Here is a 22,308-nt window from a genome sequence, read left to right on the forward strand (position 1 = left end):
AATAATAGGCAGGTAGAATAATAAGGGGGCAATAATAATAATATAGTAAGTGTTATAAAAAGGGAAATTTAGGGACCCATGAGCAAATATAGCAGAGGGACCTCTTAATTTCCAGAGTTGGGAAAACTCAATGAGTAGGTCTAAAATTGATATAGCCCAACCAAGGCTGACCTTTCAATTTAAAAAGTTTGGGAACCTACAAGGCACAAAGTACTAAGTCAGCCACTCAGTGAGGTACAGAGAGAAATTAGGCATCACTTCTGTGTGTACCAAAGGGAGTAAGCCTGGAAGAATGTACAGTTTCTTCACCATGGTGAAAAGGAAGCTTGCACGGAAAAGGCAGCATCTGAGTAGGGTTAAGAAGGTCGGACAGTTTACAATAGGCAAAGCTTTGCAGGCTTAAATAATTTGTCTAAGAAAGCTAAAAGCAAACTAGAAGGCATATTTGGAGTACATATAATCATCCTTTTCAAAAACAATGTAGCGTATGCATAGAGGACAGGTGGATAATTAAACAAGTAATTTCCTGTATTTGTATAGCACTTTGTAATGTACACAACACTTTTGTACCCACTTCTCCATTTATTTCCTATAAAGTAGGAATTATCACCATAGGTGCTAGTCCCTGACCTCTGAGAGTTCATAAATGATAGAAGCTAGAGGAATAGCTCAAAAATCTCTGCATCCTCTTTGACTCTTTCTTCACCCTTGCTCCCAGTCCTGGAACTAGGATGTCAATGAAATACTGACTCTGTTTAACACTTATTTTTATTCTCTAATTAAGACAGCTGAAATGAAGTTTATTATTTTTTTTTTCAAATTTAGTTTGTTAATGACACAGGAAATAAAACAAAGGTTAGATTTTTCCCATTGATAGTGGGGTTTTGTTGTTATTGTACTTGGCATCCAATTCCAAGACTTCAGTTTGCAGGAAATCTTGGTGAGATTGAATTTTAAGGTCTCTCCTGCCCCCCTCCCATCCCCAATCTGCTTTTGCCCTTGTTTTTCTCTACATCAGGCCCAATGACAACTTATTCCTCTTCCTTAACATTCTCATGTCTTCTTGTTGACTCCATTTCACATTCCATCAGGTGGACCAGGAATGAAGAAATCACACACTGATGTGAGTCTCTGGGGAGTATGATTTATTGCTCTTTGGGTCCCTGAAATGTCAACATTAACCTGCACAGACTTGATGCAAATATTGCACTTTACAGCAAATGAATTGAAACTTAATAAGTTAGTTTTGCCAGACTGCCACCCTTTTAACAAAAACCAATAATTGAAGAATGTTGAATCTTTGGCTGAATAGGTCAGAGAGTAAATATTTTAGACTCTGTGGTCCACCTGGTCTCTGTTGCAACCTGTCGACATTGCTTTGTAGCACTAAAGCAGCCAAGTAAAATATAAATGAATGAGCATGGTTGTGTTTCAATAAAGCTTTATTGGCACAACAAGTGGCAGATAAGATTTGGCCCGTGAGTCACCGTTTGCTGACTCCTGCTGTCCTCTGGACTTCTTCCCTCTGTCTGTTCACCATGAGTTTGTACCAAGGCCCTCTGGGATCATTTGGCCCCACTTTTTTTTTTTTTAACAGAGAGATGCAGTAATTTTCCCAAGGATATAAAAATTAGTGACTGAGATGGGTCTAAACTCCCTGTCCAGTGCTGCCTTCAGTCCTTTTGGGCTTGCCTTTAGTGACTTGATTTGATGGGTTACATTATTATAAGGAAGAAAGAAGCCAAGATTTTAAAGTTAACTCAGTGGGGACAGTTATCTTATTTCTTTTTAGGGCCATAAGTCTCCACACCCTTACTCTAGCAAGCTGCTTTGAAAAAGGCATTCATTTTCCAGGAAACTGGGTAAAAGAATGGAAACAGGTTCAGCACGAAACCTCCACCACCTAGCACCCACCCCCATGGCTGCATCAGTGTTTCTGAAGGTCCAAATGGTAAGGGCTGTGTTTAGGTATCTGAGCCTGGGCATTGAGCGATGTCTCCTAAAGGAATGGGAATACAAGACTGTGGTCTTCAGACTTTGGAGTCAGAGAAATTGTCAAAGTCTAATGTGGCTGTTGGGGCCTTCCTAAGATTCAATCCTCACAAGAAAAGAAGACTTCCTGCAGCAGGGCACGGCGAAGGCTTTCGTGAATACCGCATAGTGGTGATCCAATGGCAACAATTCTCTTTTATTGAAAGTGAGCAGGAAATATTTCAGGCCTCCTAGAGGAGAACTACTAAATTAAAGTAAGTGGTTAGGATGTCCTTGAAGACTTTAATCTTTCTAATTTTTTCCTATATCTTCTAACATTATTTTCACTCTGAAATGAATTGGGAATGACACACCAGTTGGCAGCAATTTACTTTCTTCTCCACCCCCTCAAAATACATATCCAGATTGACAATGTCTCTTTGAGACTCCAACCTCAAATTTTGCTCTCGTGGTTTTCAAAATAAAAACATGTGATCAGTCTTTTTCTTTTCATTTTTTCTTTTTCTTTCTTTCTTTCTTTTTTTTTTTTTTTTGCACAGGCCTAAGAAATATTGTACTCTATCTTTTGGGTCTGTCCCTGCTCAGAATTGGAAAATAATGTTAAAACAAATTATTTTCCTTCCTAGAAGAAAAAAAAAAGACATTGCCGGGGGAGATAAAGAAAGCGGATTGACAGGTGCAAAAAGCTTAGAGGTGTTGAGCTAGGGAGGCTCGTCTCTCTGTTGTGCGGTGCAGACCTGAAAATGAATAAAAATATTTCCCAAACACTCAAAGATGTTCTCTGCGTGTGTGTCAGGGAGACAATGCAGAGGCAGACATGATGGGGCATATACGACGTGGCCGGTTGCCAGGTCTCTGAACAGCTGTGTGGTGCATAAGAATTACAGCAGCTGTATTTAACTAGAAATTAAATCTCCTTTTATTTAATGTGCACAGTCTTTTTAGTTATCAAAAAGGAAACATTAGCAATTAGGGAATGTATATTTCATGGACGGCGATGGATTTGCTGTTTTTGTTTTGGATGCCTATGATCTCTAATTCTAAAGAGAGGATGACGGCGGGCAGCAGCCAGGTTTCTTGAAAGAGAAAGAGCTTTTACTACCTTTTCCTTTGTTAGCAGACAGGGAATTTTAGACATATCCTTATCCCCACTTTGAGAAAAGTCTGTAGAAATGGCAGTAATTTTATGCTTTACTGCTTTTGCTTTTGCTTTGAAAATGCTAAGGTAGGGGGAGAGAGAAAGAAGGGGAGGAGAGTAGACGGGAAGGAAAAAAGTGGCAATGCAAAGAGAAAGAAAAGAGATGAGAAGAGTGAAGAGGGAGGAAAGCAAACATAAGGAGAGGAGAGGGGAAAAGCAGACAGAGGGAAGGGGACAGAGGAGCAGAAAAGAGAATGAGAAAGAAGAAAAAGAGAGAGAATTCATATATGCTCAGACACCCATGTAGGCCAATAAGATACATTTCTACATTTCACAGAGTAAAAGGAAGCATGACTTTTGGAAGACATTCTTGATGGTAACTGCTGGCCTATTTATTAATTAAATGGTTAAATAGTTGTTTAGTATTGAGCTTAAGGTGCTAAGGGAAGGATAAAGGAATATTCCTCTGGGGATTCCAATCACATCTTACCCAGTAGCCAGCTTGGAATCTGTACAAAATGGAGAGATAAGACTAGCAAGGAGAAAGAAGAATATAGGAGTGAAGAGAAATGAAGGAAAGAGGAGAGGGTAGAAAAAAAGCTAGATGGGGAGTATATATTGAGAGGCTGGCTGTACTGGTTTGAAGGGATTATGTACCCTAAAGAAGCCTGTTTTAATCCTGATCCATCTCATGGAGGCAACCTTTTCTTTTAATCCCTATTCAGGACTGTAGGCTGGAAACTTGATTAGATTATCTCCACAGAGATGTGATATGCCCAATTGTGGGCATTAACCATGATTAGAGGGAGATGTGGCTCCACCCATTCCAGGTGGGTCTTGATTAGTTTACTGGAATTCTTTCAAAGAGGAAACATTTTGGAGAGAGCAATGAGAGAGCTATGAGAACCATGAGAGCCTATGCAGCCAAAGATATTTGGAGATGAAGAAGGAAAATGCCCCTGGGGGAGCTTCGTGAAACAAGAAGCCTGGAGAGAAAGCTAGCAGACCTCGCCAGATGCCTTTCCAGTTGAGAGAGAAACCCTAAACTTCATCGGACTTTCTTGAGTGAAGGTAACCTCTTGTTGGTGGCTTAATTTGGACATTTTTATAGACTTATTTTATTGGGACATTTTCGTGGCCTTAGAACTGTAGACTTGCAACTTGATGAATTCCCCTTTTAAAAAGCTGTTCTTTTTCTGGCATATCGCATTCCAGCAACTAGCAAACTAGCACACTGGCCTTGGATTTTGCATTCTCAAAAGGAAAGCTAGGCCCATGGTCCCTTCATTTACCCATTTTTTTTGTTAAAGTTTGGTTCATGCTGAATATCAGCTGGTAGCATATGGAATACCTGAGCAGTCTCAGGTCTATCTTGCTTAGTAATTGTAATAACAATAATGACAGTTTTTACTTATGCACTAGTTTTTACTTTTCAAAGTACATTCATATCCACTAGTTCATAGGTGTTTGTAACAACTTTGTGTGTAGGAGTGGTATTCTCACCATTTGACAGATGAAGAAACCAAGCTACGTTCCAGTCAAGAAAACAGAAACCATACTAAGGCTTTCAAGAGAGGAAAATTAATACAGAAAATTGCCCATAACATTGATGGGAGTGCTGAGAAGCTAAACATGGGACGGTGAAGCAACCCTAAGATTAGTAACTGCAGGAAGCCACTTTAATGTCTCAGGCTGAAAGAACAACAGAAAGAGGTGATGATATTAGAGCCCAGTCATCAGTGTCATTTAGTAAGAACTGAAGTCACAGAAGAGATGCAGCCACTGTCAGAGAAACCACATAAAGAGAGGGCAGGAGAAATAACATGGTTTGGCCTTTCCTCCCAAACTCCAGTTTTCCATTAGGCTCTCCCGTTGGCCCAACGTACCAAGAGACCAAAGAGCAAGCACACCTGAGAAGTGTGGTTCGTCATGGTATAGATCACAGCAGGGAAAGGTGGGGCAGTAGATTCAAGAGAAAACAAAAAGTTGACTGGCACACGGAGATCACAGAGGGTGAGTTACATTGCCTACAGTCATCTGGTTAGGAAAACTAAGGCTTCCTAAACCCTGTTTGATGCTGTTGTTTTACTATAATATATTATTCAGTCATGGTGAGAAGTGCTTTTGCAATGTCAATATCAGAAGAGACTTGATACTCCCCAACTGGTTTAGGCATATTGAATTATTTCAATTGCTTGTAGGAGCAGAACATTGTAGTGTCAAAGATTGTACAGAGCTTCTCCCAGAGCTCTGTAAAGTCTTAAGAGGTCAAGGGGTTGGTGAGAAGTGGGAACTGGAACCACTGTGTCTTTCTCTTACTGAGCCAGAAGGAGTGGAACACCCCATTGGATCTTCGTAGATGCCCTCAAAGCCCCCAGGAGATCAGTTTTTCCTCTAGTGCCTGAGGGACTAGTAACAAAGTAATTTGACAGGCAAGGATAACTTTAACTAAAAAATATTTATATTTTTAAAAATTGCAGAGCACTTTAGAGCATTACATCCTTATTTCAATAATGTTCTTACTGCTAATAAAATTCTTAGAATTCTCCTTTTGGAATTATCTTTGGAGACATGCATTGTAATCACATCCAACTTTTAAACTCAAATGCAATTTGTTTACTCACATTATTCATAAAATTGTCTCAATACTTTTTTACTACTTCCAGAAAATCAAACCTAGACTTCAAAGATTTATATTTGCTACTGTGAAAATATTCAAATGAGTGAGCTATACACATTGAAGTGGATATTCTAATAGAACTTTCAAAACACATTAGTGTACAATGGCAGTATCATTTAAATGAGATACTTTCCCAAACAGACTATTTTAGAGAGGCTAGCCCTTACCCGGATCACAAGTTTTTGTTTATTTGTTAAAACATTACTCTCATTACTTTATAGTCACAGCTTGCATTGCAGATATTTGGAACGGGCCACTTTGGGTTTATTATGAGGCACTGGGGATAAATTATATGACTGTAGGACTCCAGAAGACAGGCACATAACCCAAGTATATTTAGGGAAAATGTCCTCGAGTTCATGACAGCTGTCCTTTGAGGAAATTTGAGAATATTTCCTGTAGGTGGTGACAGCTATTCTTAGCTTTGAAAGATGTCCACACCAGGTGAAGACCAGAGGGAGAAGATAAATTGAAGAAGAAGAACATAGAAGGCATGGCTATAAAAGAGAGACCTGAGTGGGACCTGCAAAATAACAGTGTATAAGGCTAGAAAAATTTCAACTTTAGTTTGAAAACCCGGAGGTAACACTGAAGGAGTTTTAATCTAGGGAGTGACAGAATCAGATTCAAACTTTAGAAAGAATTGTTGGTACATGGAAAGTGGCTGGGCGGGAAGTCCAGAACAGAGCAGGGGGACCAGGAAGCCAATGCCCCAGCAAGAAATGAGCACCCCACAGAGGGTATAGGGTGAGAAGAAGAAGACACCAAGGGGTGCAACAACTTTTCAGAGATGAGGGCTCTGTGAGGGAAGCCAAGGGACAACTTCAAATATGAAAAAAGAACCAAAATGAGATAATACAAACCAGTAAGGGAAAGGTTCAAAGTAGGGTGAAGTAAGTAGAATAACTTCTTCAGAGAACTATTTCACCTTCTGTTACCCACCTTGCCCTATTCTCTTCCCCTCCCACTTTCATTAAAGACATTTATATTACCCTTCAAAATAACTGACACTTTATACCTCTTCATAGAATAAGCATAATACTGCTACAAGCAGGCCATTTTCATAAGTAATACATTTTATATCTCAACACTAATAAAGAGACTGAAAGCTTTTAAAGACTGATTTTAAAGTGTTGCATAGTCATTAAATGGCTATTAGTGGAAAACGTATGTTCCAATGAAATACTCTGTTGTTGGGAATTCTAACTAAAGGTAGAACCAATATACAAGGTGTCCTATAGAATGTGGTCTCCTCTACTTGACACACTTAGAGGGAGTAGTTCCTCCTACTCTCCTCTATAAAAGATGGGCATATTTCTCCATGCCAGGAGAGGCAGGAGATGAATACCATGTTCCCTCTTTGGGGATGATCATCCTTCTAATGTGAAGCCTGCCAAGGCTGAGATTGTGCTGCCCCCAAGCCCATGGCCTGGACCTCAACTGTGTCCTTTGCCTGCTAGGACTACATCTGAGTTAGGAATCTGCTAGGACTACATTCTCCTTAGCTATTGTAATCATTTAGGCAGGGCTAGAAAGACAAGACATTTTACTCAACCTAAGGTCAAATTTATTAAATGGAACCTTGCTATAGAGATTTTGAAAGACAAAGGCACAGGTACTCCTTGTGTCCTCTGATAATCCACCCACAGGCCATGCATTTCCACTAAAGGGAAAGTCAAGACAGTCTCAAAACGACACATGCCAGCAGGGCCACATTTTCCTTTACTTCTTTTCCAATATTTCCACCTTCTGGTTATTTATAGAGTCATTACCTTCCTGTGCCTTAGCAAGGGCAAGACCTAACCATTGGCAACTCATTAGGTTCCCCTCTTTGTGTCTAATTTTAAGAGAAAATAACTCATCACAATTATATGTGAACTTTCTTGAGGTGAAGAAAGCTGCACATTTTTCTACCTCCCCACCCCCTCACAACTCCAAATATTCAGCAGAAACATTCTAAAGTCAGTCCTAATTGAACCATTTTCTGAATGCTTGAATAGCCCTGGGTGAGAATAAGGAAGAACGGAATAGGAACGGAGTCATTAGAACACTTGTTATTGAGGTGTATTGAGCGTGCAATTGAAGAAGTATAATTTACAGCAAGTCTACATTAAGCTTGACCTTTAGACTATTTAGTAGTAAGCTGAGAATGAGAGAAGTTAAAATACAGAGGAAGGCTCAAATTGAAATAGCCATAATTGAAATATATTCAGGCTATGGAACATTTTAATAAAACCATCACAGTGGGGTTGACCTTCAAGTTTAAAATCATCTTAAAAATGCAGATATTGGACATAAAACAGGAACAATGAATGATGGTTCTCTTTCTCTTCCCTTGTACCTGTGTTCCACATATCACCAATCACTAAATACTTAAAGAACATCTAAAACTCCCAAAAGAGATGGATGAAATCACCGGGTTTATAAAAAAGTGGCTTGCTCTTAGTGTGGTTTTCCTTGGCGTGATAGAAAGATGCATGAAAAATAAGTTTCATTGAACTTATGTTCTGCTTGGTTTTATGATTGTGTGGGGTTATTTACATGAAGGTTTAGGGACATTCTTGGGTACTCTGAAGCTGGTATGTAAGGTAGCCTTTTAAATTTATTTTTATAGTCATGGGAACTAAGGCCCGAGTCCAGGCAGTTAGAATAAATTGTCAGTTCTAGAAATAAGCCCTCTTCAGATTTGGCATGTGTCTCTATATGCCCTGCCCTTCTCCACCTCTCCCTCAAGTATGTAAGGTTTAGGAAATGGCTTTTGAAGTAAATTATGATGTTTTTCTTCTGTGGATCCTCCCATTGCAAAAATCAGATGTACTTCAAGACAGGAGATCAATTCTCTATCTTCCTGGTGTCAAGTGGTTTTATATTTTTATCTTAACTGACTGCAGGTCATATTCTAATTGCAGAATTAAGAGCACTAAAAAATGACAATATAAGAGTTGAATAAAGATTTGGAAAATGTGTACTTTCAGTGTTATTCAAACTATTTCATATCATAGAAAATTCATGTGATGACAGCAACATAACTTTTAATCCAAAATCCAGTAAAGACAACGTAAAAACTATAGACTTATCTCACTTAAAATATAAGTTCAAAAATCATAGATAAAATAATAGCAAGTAACATCATATTAGAAGTATAACACTATAACCAAGCAGAATGCAAGAATAAATCAACATTAAAAATGTTCTAATAATATATATCATTATTTCAATAAATTAATCATATCAATAGATACTTAAATGATATTTGAGAACTACACAGTAATTTCTAATAAAAATTTAAGAAACATAGAACAGGAGGAAATTGTTTAATCAATCCTCAACAGTAAGTACTATGCTAAATGAAAAAATATTAAAACCACTAAATTAAAATCTGGGAGTAGAAAAGGGGTGCCTTTAATCACATTATGGTTTCACATTGTGCTAGAGATTTTTAGTGAATTCAATAATTCAAGAAAGAGAATCAAGTTGTATAAACATTGGGACAAAATAGAAATGAAATTATCTCTTGTTGCTGAGGATTGATTATATACTGGTAATCTAAAGAAACTATATATTTTTTTAAAAAAAACTATTAGAATTAATCTTTTTTTTGGTATGGGCAGGCTCTGGGACTTGAACCCGGGTCTCTGGCATGGCAGGCAAGAATTCTGCCACTGAGCCATGGTTGCACCGCCCAAAAATTAATCTTAAAACTTAGTAAATTGGTGTGATGGTTTGAAAAGATTATACGCCCTAGAAAAACCATGTTTTAATCCTGATCCAATCTTGTGGATGTTTTAATCTCTATCCAATAAGTTTGGAATCACTTGATTAGGTTATCTCCATGGAGACGTGACTCAGCCAATTGTGGGTATTAGCCTTGTGACTCCACCCATTCCAGGTGGGTCTTGATTAGTTTGCTGGTAATCTTTAAAAGAAACACCATTTTGGAAAAGGCTGGAGATTCTGAGAGAGCCACGAGAGAACAAAGAGAGAGCCATGAGAACTGCAGAGCTCACACAGCCAGAGATGTCCCAGGGAGAGTATCATGAAACAAGAAGCCTGGAGAGAAAGCAAGCAAATGTTGCCATGCTTGCCCTGTGTCTTTCCAGGTGAGAGAGAAATCCTGAACTTCATCAACCTTTCTTGAGTGAGAGTAACCTCTTGTTGGTGCCTTAATATGGACATTTTTATAGACTTGCTTTAACTGGGACATTTGCACGGCCTTAGAACTATAAACTTGAAACTTAATAAATCTCTCCTTTAAAAACCATTCCATTTCTGATATATTGCATTCTGGCAGCTAGCCAACTAGAACAGTTGGCAAATATATATCAAATGTGCAAACATTATTAGTTTTTCTCTACTGTAGCAATATGGACCTAAAAATGGAAATGAGAAAAAAAACCTATATTCACAACTATGCCAAACATTATAACATACTTAGGACTAAAATTCATAAGAAAGGTAAAATACTTATAAGACAAAAATATATAAAATTGTGTAGAATGGCATAAAAGAAAATCTGGACCAATGACTAGCCGTACTAGTCAAAAATCATGAGAAGATTTATTAATTCTTCTCATAAATCATGAGAAGATTTATTAATATAAAATTGGCAATTCTCCCCAAATTGCTATTATACAAATTTAAAGTAGTTCCAAGTAGAATCCAAAGGTTTTAGAAAGATAAAGCTTATATGAAAGAACAGATGCTCAAAATAGCCAAAAAACCATGAAAAATAAGACTAGAGACAGGGCTCTTGCATCACCTGCAGAACATAAAATGAAGGTGCTAAAATGAAATCACTGTTATTGGCATGTAAATAGACAAAGAGATCAGTGGTACTAAACAGTTAGTCCAGAAATTCATCTCAGTATATTTAAGAATTTAATATAGGACAAAGCCGATGAGAGTGGAAAAATAATGGACTGTTTAATAAATGGTGCTGGCAAAATGTATTATGTACATGGAAGCATCATAGACAACTCAGAATTATCTCATATAAAAGTAAATTCTAGAAGAGGGCGGGCCGCGGTGGCTCAGCGGGCAAAGTGCTTGCCTGCTATGCCGGAGGACCTCGGTTCGATTCCCGGCCCCAGCCCATGTAACGAAAACGGAGAAACAAAATACAATAAAACAAGAAAATGTTTAAAAGATGTTTCCCTTTCTTCCTCTCTTCCTTCCTTCTATCCTTCCTTCCTTCTCTCTGTCTTTCCTTTAAAAAAAAAAAAAAAAAAAAAAAAAAGTAAATTCTAGAAGGATAAGAAGATGAATTTTAATAAATAAAGGATATATAAGACAATCCCATCTTGCCTTTCCAAAAACTATATATTGTGCATATATGTTATGTATAATTAATAGAAATTCAAATTTAAAAATGATCAAAGTAGTAACATGACCTAAATTGATCTGCCATCTTCATTTAGATGTCTAATAACTATCTATTTGAAATAAAATATGCCATAAATGGAATCCTTCATTTTCCACCCAAATGTGCCCAAAGTCATCAGCAGCTCAGTAAGTGGCATAAACATACATCCAGTAGTTGAAGCCAAAACTCTAGAAACCATTCTTCATTTCATTCTTTCCTTCACACTCCACATACAGAAAGCTTGTGAATTGTCCTGCCAGTTTACCTGATACCCTTTCTCTTCCCTCTCTTTTTTATTACTATAACAGCCCTATTCATCCTGCACTACTTCAATTGCTTCCTAAATTATTCCTAGCTTCTACACTCTCTCCCTTATAAGCCATTCTCTACACAAGATCCACAATAACCTTTTAAAATAGTAAATAGATCATGATTTTTGTTGGCTTAACTACTTAATGGATTTGCATGGTACACTATTTCATATAGTATATTAAAGTATAACATACAAACGGTAAAGCACAAAATTTTAAATATACAGTTCAATACAGTTTTACCAAGTTTATAAGATCTGTGAAACTACCACCAGTATCAAGATATAGACCATTACAATACCTCACTTTGAAGATGTCATTCCATTGTTTTCCAGTTTTCATCATTTCATGGAAAAATCATCAGTAATGCTATTTGTTTGGGTACTTTCAACAAGGTACTTACTTCTGCCTTCTTTTTAGATTTTTGTCTCAAATTTTGTTGTTAAATTTTAAGTTTTACATTGATGTATGTAAGTGTTGTGATCTTTATGTTTATCCAACTTAAAATTTTTCATGCCTTCCTGAATTGGTGATGCTGTCTTTCATCAATTTTGGAAAAGTCTTGGCCAGTATTTCTCTTTGAATACTGTTTATTTCCCAAATATCTTTCTTTTATCCACAGGAAGCTCCAGCTACATATATGTTAGGCATTTACATTCAGCAATTGTGGCAGTTTTGGAGGTATTCTGTTTGGATCTTCCTTCAAGAAAGAGCTTGCTGTTATCTGCAATGAGTGTGGTTGGCTGGCAGCCTCTAGTTCAGTGCCTTCAGGATCCCTCTTAGATTTTAAGTTAAGCTCATGCTCTTTCTGATCTGTGCCAGCTGATGACAGGGTTATTATTTATTATTATCACTTCTGCTTTAAGTATGATTCTTCTAAAGGACAATTTTTGCTCTGAGGCTCCCTATTGAGTTGGCCAAAACTTTATCAGGTCTGAGTCATGGTTTCTAATCACTGGCCAAATCCTTCTTCGTTCCCCTTTTCTTTATAGATCTAATTCTGTTTCTCATTTCTTTCATATTTCATAGATATTATCTTCAAAAAATTAGTTATACATCTAATTTTGTCTCATTGTCTGCTTCCTGAAAGACCTAAGTGACACAAGCTTTGTGCTTTGTGTCAAGAGTTAGAAAATTTCCTGAAGGGAAAGCGATGGTTACTATAAGGCTCACATCAATGCATTTTACTTCATTAAAGGATTTTGCCCACTCAAGTCTTTGTTACCTTGGTTGTTCTTTGATTCTCATCTATAGATTTTTTAAACAAATTTTATAGTTACCCTTAGGAAAAGTAAGGCAGTCAAAAACCAACTGTTATATCACAGCTAGAAGTAGAAATCTCTCCCACTAGGTCTTAAGGTCTCTTTGTGTTAACTTTCAGTTGGCATTTGGGTATCTTATTTTAAAATCTTCTACAGCCCACTTAAAATTGTTGCAGGAATTTAGGAATTTAGAGATGAGAGCAATCCCTGTAGTCCATGATGGTTGAAGAAATCTTCATGAAAAAGGTAGCCCTTTCCAAAGAGAAGCCTTGGATCAGTTGAGACTATTTACTTAACTGCATATATCCACCATTCATAAATTTGTTCTTCTAAATCCCAAGGATCTCTTCCTCCACTGAGCTTTCTTTCATAAATGAATTTACCCAGGAAATATTTCCCCAGTATCTCTTCTGTGTCAGGGACCCTACTAGTGTTAAAGACCTAAATTGCATGGATAGATCCCTATCCTAAGGAGCTCACACTCTAATGAATAAATATAAAGGTTAACAAGTACATGTAATAATAAACAATGAATGCTTGATTAGAGATGTGGGGTCATCAGCAAACTGAATATCTCTGCTATGGAGTGGGGGTTAGGAGAGTTTGGAAAAGACATGGATTGCTTAGCTGCAGCACTAGTTGCATGGGTTGGTACTGCTTACTACAAAGATTTTAAATGAAAATTGTGAAGCCACAAATGGTGGATATTTCCTGTACTATCTATAGGAAACTGACCAGTATTAAACATCTCTGTCTAACCCATTTGACTCAATGTCACAAGAAGAGGGCCCATGTCTCTGGGAGAACAAACTGCCCACATTTTATGGTCTTTCCTCTGGTATACCATGTATCTTTTGATGTACTTTCAGGCAAACACTGCAGGGTCCAGTAGGATATTGGATTTTAAGAAGGTCTAACAAGAAAGCCCTAAAATTTGATCTTTCTAAAGAATATTCTCTTGCCCACAATACCCCTTCAGAGGAGATACACAAATAGCTAAACCAGGGAAAGTTACATTCTGTTATTTTATCCTGGTATTCACTTTCTTCAGAAAAAAACAATGGTCAATGAATTATTAGCAAAGTTGTTTGTCATGTACTATTTCAAGCAGAGTCTAGTCAGACTGTTTGAATTAGAATGTAAGTTCCATCACTTCCTAGCAACATGGCTTTGGGCAAATTACTTTATTTGTGTGCCTCCAGTTATCTCATCTAAAAAATTGAGTTGTTGTGAGGATAAAATAGGTTATTATAACAAAGCAGTTTGAACAGTGTCTGGCGCATAGTAAGCACTATATAAATGATTACAGCTTTTAGTGCTATTATTATTACTAATAAGGAGCATTTATGTTATTAAATGTTACTGGTATTATTGTGCTAATAACCACTGTTAAGTAATGATTCTTGAAAGCTATCCAGTGAAAAAATCCTCCTAAATGCATGTATGCAGTCTTTTTATTAAAAATAAAAAGTTTGATTTGAGCAACATGTCATGTTACAATGCTGAAAACTGCCTTATAGATACCCGTAATGCCAACTTGCTCTGTCACATCTTCCTCCACCCCAGTCAAACTGTGTCTTCAGCTTCAGTTATCTAGGGCACACGTGCTCAGAAAACAGCATGAAGGAGATAATGGTTTCTGGCCACATAAAACCTAGCAGTACAAAAATATTGTGAAAGATGTTTTGACTAGGTCATCATTTAAGTTCCTGAAAAATCACTATAAGGAAAATGTCAAGAAGTCATTTGGGGGACAGCATGGCTCAGAGAAAATTCAGACAAAAGAACTTCTACACTGAGCCTCAGCTGTGGTGGAAGTTTCCATCCTCAGTCCCAAAACAAATCATGAAAGTTGGAGTCATCAGGGAATCTACAGATAATCCAGGACACCTCTGTAATTTTTCATATGAAGAAACAAGCCAACAAGGAAATGGAAATTCTTAGCAGCTAATTGTTTTCTTGGAGAAAATATTATGCAGAAGTCCAACACATAAAACAGTTAACAGCAGAGCCACTTAGGTTGAAGCTGGTGTGGGATACCTAGCATCCTGCCATTTACCCTTCCCCCCAACTCCAAAACATTTCTGCAAAACCCCTAGGATACTTAGGGACACATTTGGAAAACCTTAGAGATAATTCATTAACTACAAAATTCTATCCAATATAAGGCATTTTGTGTTAATAGTAGTAACATTACTTGTAATGCTGTTATCTAACATCAGTTAGTGGAATAGCAATTTTTTTTAAATTACTGTTTTGACTATGCTAATTGTCAAATAATGGTCATTAGGAGTAAGGAATTTATTTTTTGTGCCCCTGGGGAAGCAGAAACTGCTTGGCTAGCATTTATACTTCTGGTGCCCAATCTTCCCCTCAGTTATTCCTTAGCTATAGTCAATACCTGTACCATTTTTAACTTGATGAGTGAATATATTGGGCAAATATTGATTGTGCCCAGGCTGAGCATTACAGAAAATGGGATGTAAGTCTGTTAGTGGATTTTCTGGGCCAGTTTAGAGTTTCCCTGGAAAAGAGCCTTCTCTGCTCAGATTTACTGATTAGATATCTAGAGATGGGTAAAACCTATCGTAAGTCTTCAGACAGGGTATTGAAAGACTTTGGGAATTTGAAATTTGCCTGTCATGAGTGGAACAAAGCATAATGCTAGAAATGACATTCCTGATTTTCAAAAGATGCTCAAATCATGTATCATAAATCAGGTTCACTAAGAAATAGAATCTGAGACAGAAATTAGTTGCAAAAGCTTTATTGGGAAGTGCTCTCAGAAAGAAATTCTTTTAAAGAAGGGAGAAAAGTTTAATTGGTCAGAGAGTGAATTTGAACTGTGATCCAGTAGCAACAGACCTCAACCGATCCCATGGGGAGATCTGGAGCTTGGATGGGCCCTCAGAATTGTCCCAAATCAAGACAAAGGAATCTACATATCAACCATTCATTGGATATGAGTTTCCCATAGGAAGGGCCATAAACTGGAGTGAACCAGCTCTATTCAGCTGATAACAATTTCTAGAGAGTAACTTTGTTGTAAGTTCAGCAGCTGTGAGAAAAGTGCCTCAATCCTGAAGGGGGAATCCAAATGGCACATCATGGCTCTCACTACAATATACTCTCTACACATCTCAGGCCAACTTGCTTCATGTAGTAAGTTTACCCTATCTGGGAAAAGCTCCACCAGGATCCTAGCCTCTTTTCCTGGGGAAACTTAGACCAGAAACATTAGTGAGGTGATCTTGAGGCTGCTGCAGATACTCAAGATATCCCTCCTGAACTACATATTCCAGATTCCTCTCAACCCAAGTCTGAGATGGTTTAGCTATTGGAGGTGGTGATTAAATTCTCATCCTTGATCCTAATGTTCTTCTCAGGCTGTAGCAGCTACACTTGTCCATTTACCATCAAATTGAACAGGAAAATACCAAAAGATACTCCAGTGAATCATCTGCATGACACAAATTCTCCATCAGGTTGATGGCTTCAGGATCGGACTAATGGAAGCCTTGTTTCTTATGCCTACTGCTGCACTTTGGTAGAGGTAGATCCTTTCATCTAAGGAGATATTATGCCATATACTGTATCCAATATTTTGTAGCTCTGCGGGAAGGAAAGACAAACCCATACCTGGAAGTCTTGAAAAATTCATTGCTTCCCCTTCCCCTTGAAGAGGTCTAATGTAATCAACTTGCTATAAAGTAGGTGGAAAGTCTTTAGAGATGGGTATTGTATTGGGAATACAGTGATGGTTTCTCTTGCTGACATGTTGGACATTCAGTTGTCATGTTTGCAGTGATAGTAGCTAAATCAACCTTGATGAGGAATCTCTGCCTTGGGCAACATGCATAACTTCCATTTCTGCCACCATGACTACCCTGTTTATGTGCCCACAGTGATAGAAATGGGCTGACCTCCAATTGGTCAAAGTTTTGTACTTTAGTAGATTTTAGTGCCTCTTCTGTGATGGATTCTCTATGGTAGACATTAACTTTTGATATAAAGATATTCACACTTTGTGTCTAGTCCTATATGTCTAGCCACATGCCTTTTCACCAGATCTCCTTGTTCTCAATATTTCTATCTGTCTCCTTCCTTGCCCCTGACTATCCAGTGAAGCTATTAGACATTCATTGCCCATGAGTCTATATGTATTCTAACCTTGGGCATTTCTTATTCCACAAAGTGAATGGCAAGGTGAACTACATGAAGTTTCACTCACTGAGAGAATTTTCATGACTACTTATGAATAATGCTATGATGCAGTTGCTGTCCATTTTTGGGTGTCACTCACATTCTAAGCCAAGCTAATCATAAACCAAGTGCTCAAACCTTTTCTTACCCCATCAGCTGGTTGTACGGAATTCTCCATCTGGCATTGTGTAAGATGAAGGAATTGTGTAATTGTAACAATGATGAATGCCAAGGGGGTCTGAGATACCTGATTATGAAGCTTCTTTGTGCCCTGTGAGATTGTGCTTAATCCAGCTGTATCACTTCCATCTGATGATGGAATATTGTTGGGCTCACTCAAAATTGTTTTGGTGGGTCTGACAGGACCCAGCTTATGACAGGCAGTTGTGTCCGTATGATCACTTGATATCTCATGGTCAGGTGTTCTATTTATACCAGAGTCCAATAGAATACCAGGAGTTATTTTTTTAACAGACATATAATTCTCTGGGGCAGTTGCCATGGCCTTGTATTGTGTGATGGTCCCATTGTATCTTATTTCAGCAATGATACTGCTAATTTCTTAGGTTCTACCAGGCTGTATGGCCAGCAGGGCTGCTTGTACATAATCCTGGATATGCGACACATCCCTTTCCTACTCTGGGATCCACTGAAAACTGATAGTTGGGACAATATTCCCAGGTGCAATATATGCTGCTTCTAGAACACAAAGAGGCCTACCAGGCATTAAAATTCTTTATTTATGGCAGGGTGAAGTAATTTTTCTTTTCTTTAGTATCATACTTAGCATGCCCTGGACCATTGAACCTCCCCTCCCCCAAATTTTACAGTATGGCAGGTCCTTGAATCTTCCAAGGGTTTATCTTCTACCCTCTGGAGCTCATGTGGTTCTTCAGGCCTCCAATATTATTGTCATTTCTTGCTCAACTGGTGTGCTTAGCATGATATCATCAAACTACTGGATCAATAGGATGAACTACAGAATGTCTAGACAATTGTATTACTTCCAAATCTATTATGACAGAGGGCAGTAGGAGAGTTAACATAGGCCCAGGACATGCCACCATCCTTGGCTTAATATAAATGTCTAATGCTGTCCATTTCACATGAATGCAAACTACATCCGGTCCTCTTTCTTATTGAGATGTTAAAATTTTCCAAATTAATAGCTCCATTCCATGTACCTGAAATTGTGTTAATTCGTTTTAGCAAAGATACCACATCTAGCCCAGCAGCTGCATTTGGGACCACTATGTGGTCAAGTTTGTATTAGTCTATTATTTTCCAGATATGTTTGATTTTTGAAGGGGTTAGACTGGTAAGTTAAATGAGGATATAATTGTGCTGCCATTCTTGCATCTAATAGAACATTAAGAGTGAGGCTAATTTTCACCACCTTCAACAGGATATGTTGTTTTTGATTTACTATGTTGAGTGGAGTGGGAGAGTCATTGGACACATCAGAGGCTTCCATTTGACTTTGCTCATTATGATAGCAAAACCAATGAGGGAGTTGTATCTACCAAGTATGCCTATTCCAATTATACACTTAGGGACCAGGAACCTACTAAATATGTCTGTGGGCCCAGGAAACCTAATGTGAGTCAGCCCTTGGCCAGGATTTCATTTATTATCTGTTCCCTATATACCATCTCTAATGGGGGCCATGATGACACTTTAAGTCTCTGGGTAAAATGTCTACTCTGACTCTGTATCTAACAATCCTAATCTTTAAAGTATTTAGTATTGTTTTCTCCCCCAATGTATGGTCACCTGAGTAAATGGCTGTAGAGTTCTTTGTGAAGTACTAGGGGAAATATTACTGTGTATATTTGCTATGGAGTTTCAGGATCTTTTGGAGACATAGCTGCTTCTTCAATCAATGGGTCTGGAAACTGGCTCAGGTCCAGAAAATGGGAAAGAAATTTTTCAGTTTCATTGCAACTGCCCTCAACCATCCTTGATTTATTTCATGGCAGAAACTTAGTAGTACCCCTATTGGCTACCCATTTATTTTGCTCCTAGAAACACTATGCTATTTGACTTTTTCCTCACTCTGTGTGATTCAGTCCTCCTGGCTGCCCCTCTGAACTTGCCACTAATAATTTCATGCACCTGGCTTGTTATGTCTGAGTGCCACCACCTGGCTTCTATTTTTTCAGGCTTCTGTGAGCCTAGTTCAATAATGGCCTTTCTTTTCATCAGCACTGGCCTTCCCCAATGAACTCTTTAGGGGTGCTGACATCCTCTTGCCAGGGCATTCCTTATGGTAAGTTGTATTTTATCAAGGAATTTGTTCATTTCATCAGTGTTGTTAAATTTGTTGCCATAAACTGATTCATAATATTCCCTCTTTATCATTTCAATTCTGTAAGATTTATAGTGCTAAACCTTCTTTCATTCCTGATATTGGTAATTTATTTTTGATCAGTGTAGTTAAGGGGCTTATCAATTTTGCTTATCCTCTCCAAAAACACACTGTTTGTCCATTTCCTAATTCATTGATTAGGAATAAGGAATTCATTGTCTCTGAGTATCAGTGTCAATACAGACCCCATGTCTGAGAGTCATCAGAATGTCTGGATATCCCCCTTTACCTATTGGACAATTACCCCATTAATGGCCATTAGGGAATGAAGGTTTTTAGGATTTTCTGGGAGGCATTCATCACTGCCATTCATCTCAGGAAGGAATATTGCTTTTGATTCACTCCACTGGGGGGTGGGCAGTTGTGAGGCTTCCACTTGACCTTCTCTACTACAACAGTTCTTATTCCACAGAACAACAGACAAATGTGGAGTTACTGTCAACTACCAATTATGTCCATTAGATTTATAAATTTGGGGACCAGGAAAAGATCAACAGAGTGGATTCTTTGCCTCAGTGATCACATTGTTAGTTCTATCTGAGCCATTACTCCATTTATAGCTGGTCTCTCTATATGTACACTCTAACAGGGGGCTATGATGATACTTCATGTCTCTGAGTATCAGTGTCAATACAGATCCCATGTCTGAGAGTCATCAAAATGTCTGGATATCCTCCTTTACCCATTGGACAATTACCCCATTAAATGGCCATAGGTCCCATAAAGAAAGGAATGGGGAAATCATTACCCATGGCACAGCTGCCAACTCAGACTTCCCTTCAATTTTTGGGTTACAGTTCTGAGAATTGGCTCAAGTCTAGAAATTAGATTAGCACTGGTTGCTATGCATTTTTACTTTTTATCCAGGTGGCTGCCTTTAGCTACCTGGTCATCCCTACCTTGATTTCTTTTGGTTGTATAAATTAAGCAATACCTTTGTTGGTGCCCCATCTAAATTACTCCCAGGAACAGTGTGTTGTTTCAACCATGTTCATTTCTTTGTGGGTCACTCAGATGCAATTCTGTCCTTGATGCTTGTTATGATAATGTGCCAATCTTGCTTCTGCTGTTTAGCAGTGCCAACTGACTTCTTTTGTTTCATTGTGAAACCACTGTCATTGCTTATTAAGTCATCAAATTCTGTAACAGAATCTTCTACCATTAGTCCTAATTTAAAAGGAAAGCCACCACTGAAGGACATCTTAATAATGCTGATGTCTTTCTCACCAGTATATTCCTTATGACTTTGGTAATTGGCATTTCCTCTGGGCACTCCCGTGGAACCTAGAAAACTGAGTTCTCTGGCTTTATCTAGGATATCCATTTGAGCATGGCCACTTCCCTAAGGCTTTGGATTCTTTCTATTATCTACATTATTCTACCATTTAGACTTCCCTTATTGTAAACTACCACCTTCACCAAGCATCCAAAAGCCATCCTAGTAGTGTGTTAACACAGTTTCCTGTATGTAACAATACGATAAACTCTTCCTTACCAACTTTATGGATTTGACAACTTTGTTCTAGCATCCTTAGGATCCTGTCCCACATATATTCTGGCTTCTGCTGGTTGGATAAGTTCTACAGCTGCTTCAGCATTTTGTCCATTTTCTCCCTTTAAAGATCCAGCATTTTCATGTCTGGATTCTGTTGTGACTTGATCCTAGCAATTGATCTGGTATGGAAGGATAAGGAAGATGAGTTCCTGGGAGAACTGCAACTGGAGGGAGATGAGAGTCTCTTAGTATGCTGTCCAAGAGGCATTATAGCTTTCATACGTCACTTTGATGGTTAATTGCCTTCAGCCTTTCATTGTCATTCTTTAAAGCCTCAATAACTCCCAGCAAAAGCCATTCAATTCCATGATCCTTATAATTACCACTTCTCCAACACCTTTCACATGCCTGAGATATCGCACAGATCTTTCCTTTGTACTGACACATCATCTCAGTTCACCACCAGCGAAAGTTTTTTTTTGCATGGGCAAGCACCAGAATCAAACCTGGGTTTCTAGCGTGGTAGGCGAGATCTCTGCCTGCTGAGCCACCATGGCCCCCCAGTGATAAAGCTTTTATCAATGTACCTGCACAGTATGCCAGAGGCTATCAGCATTTCATCCAATACCATTGGTAAGATTCTTATTTCCAGTTGGCCATGTGATCCAACTTCAACATCCCATTTTAGTGTCTATTTCACAGGAATATTCCTGGCATCAACCCCAAAAATCAGGACCCCAGGAAACCAACTGTGAAGTGGAGATTTGTGTGCAAGTTTGGGGGAGTATTCTTAGGATCAACACCTTCAAAGCAAAAGAAGCAGGATTAGATAGAGAAAAAAATTGAACTGTGGTGAAGTTGCAAAAGAAGCTTCAGCTGAGCCTGTGGGACCTCTGGAGTTGAGATGAAATCATCTCAGAGCTATCCTAGATCAAGACAAAGGCCTGGGCCTTTGTATTTCTGCATTACCTAGTCAATGTATGTGGAAGGAGGCACCAGGTTGGGGCCAAAACCTTGGACAAGGCAGCTCCCTTCAGCTGAGGACAGTTCCTGGAGAAGGTGCGCTTTCAGGACACAATGCTCCTGGCAGCTGGGGGGATGAGTGACTTGCCTGAAAAGAGGTCTGAGTGGTCCCACCACAGAATTCAAGTTGCAGGATTTCCTTAAAAGGATGGAATTCAAATACAGAGCTTGCTAGGTGTTTTTATTCATTTATTTTCCATATTTGTTTTATTATTCTTGGAATAAAAATGTTTCACTTCAAAAACTAACCTTACCACTAAGTAGTTGGGTGATCGTACCCAATTATCCCTTTTGTTAAATGTGGATAATAATAGAATCTAACTCATAGAATTTATTTCAAGGATTAATGAGATACATGCAAAATTTTTAGCACAGTGCCTTGTTAGCAATGATATACATTAACTTTTAATATATAATTTTTGCACCCTAGTATGCCTTTGTAAAAAGTGCAATTGTGCAATTGAATCTTGTCAC

General features: G+C 38.3%; 1 long non-coding RNA gene across 6 annotated transcripts in view; it reads right to left on the reverse strand.

Annotated features, from left to right (window-relative positions):
* LOC143687871 (uncharacterized) overlaps window positions 1-20,404 on the reverse strand; it is a 107,637-nt gene extending 87,233 nt beyond the window's left edge. For all 6 annotated transcript variants that reach the window (XR_013177717.1, XR_013177719.1, XR_013177718.1 and 3 more), the window contains exons 1-2: window positions 20,251-20,404; window positions 14,270-14,399 (exon numbers count right to left, since the gene is read on the reverse strand). This is a non-coding gene — a long non-coding RNA (uncharacterized LOC143687871). The remainder of the gene's footprint in view (window positions 1-14,269; window positions 14,400-20,250) is intronic.
* Between the last annotated feature and the right edge of the window lie 1,904 nt (window positions 20,405-22,308).

The sequence above is a fragment of the Tamandua tetradactyla genome, chromosome 1, assembly GCF_023851605.1.
Source record: "Tamandua tetradactyla isolate mTamTet1 chromosome 1, mTamTet1.pri, whole genome shotgun sequence".
NCBI classification, from domain to species: domain Eukaryota; kingdom Metazoa; phylum Chordata; class Mammalia; order Pilosa; family Myrmecophagidae; genus Tamandua; species Tamandua tetradactyla.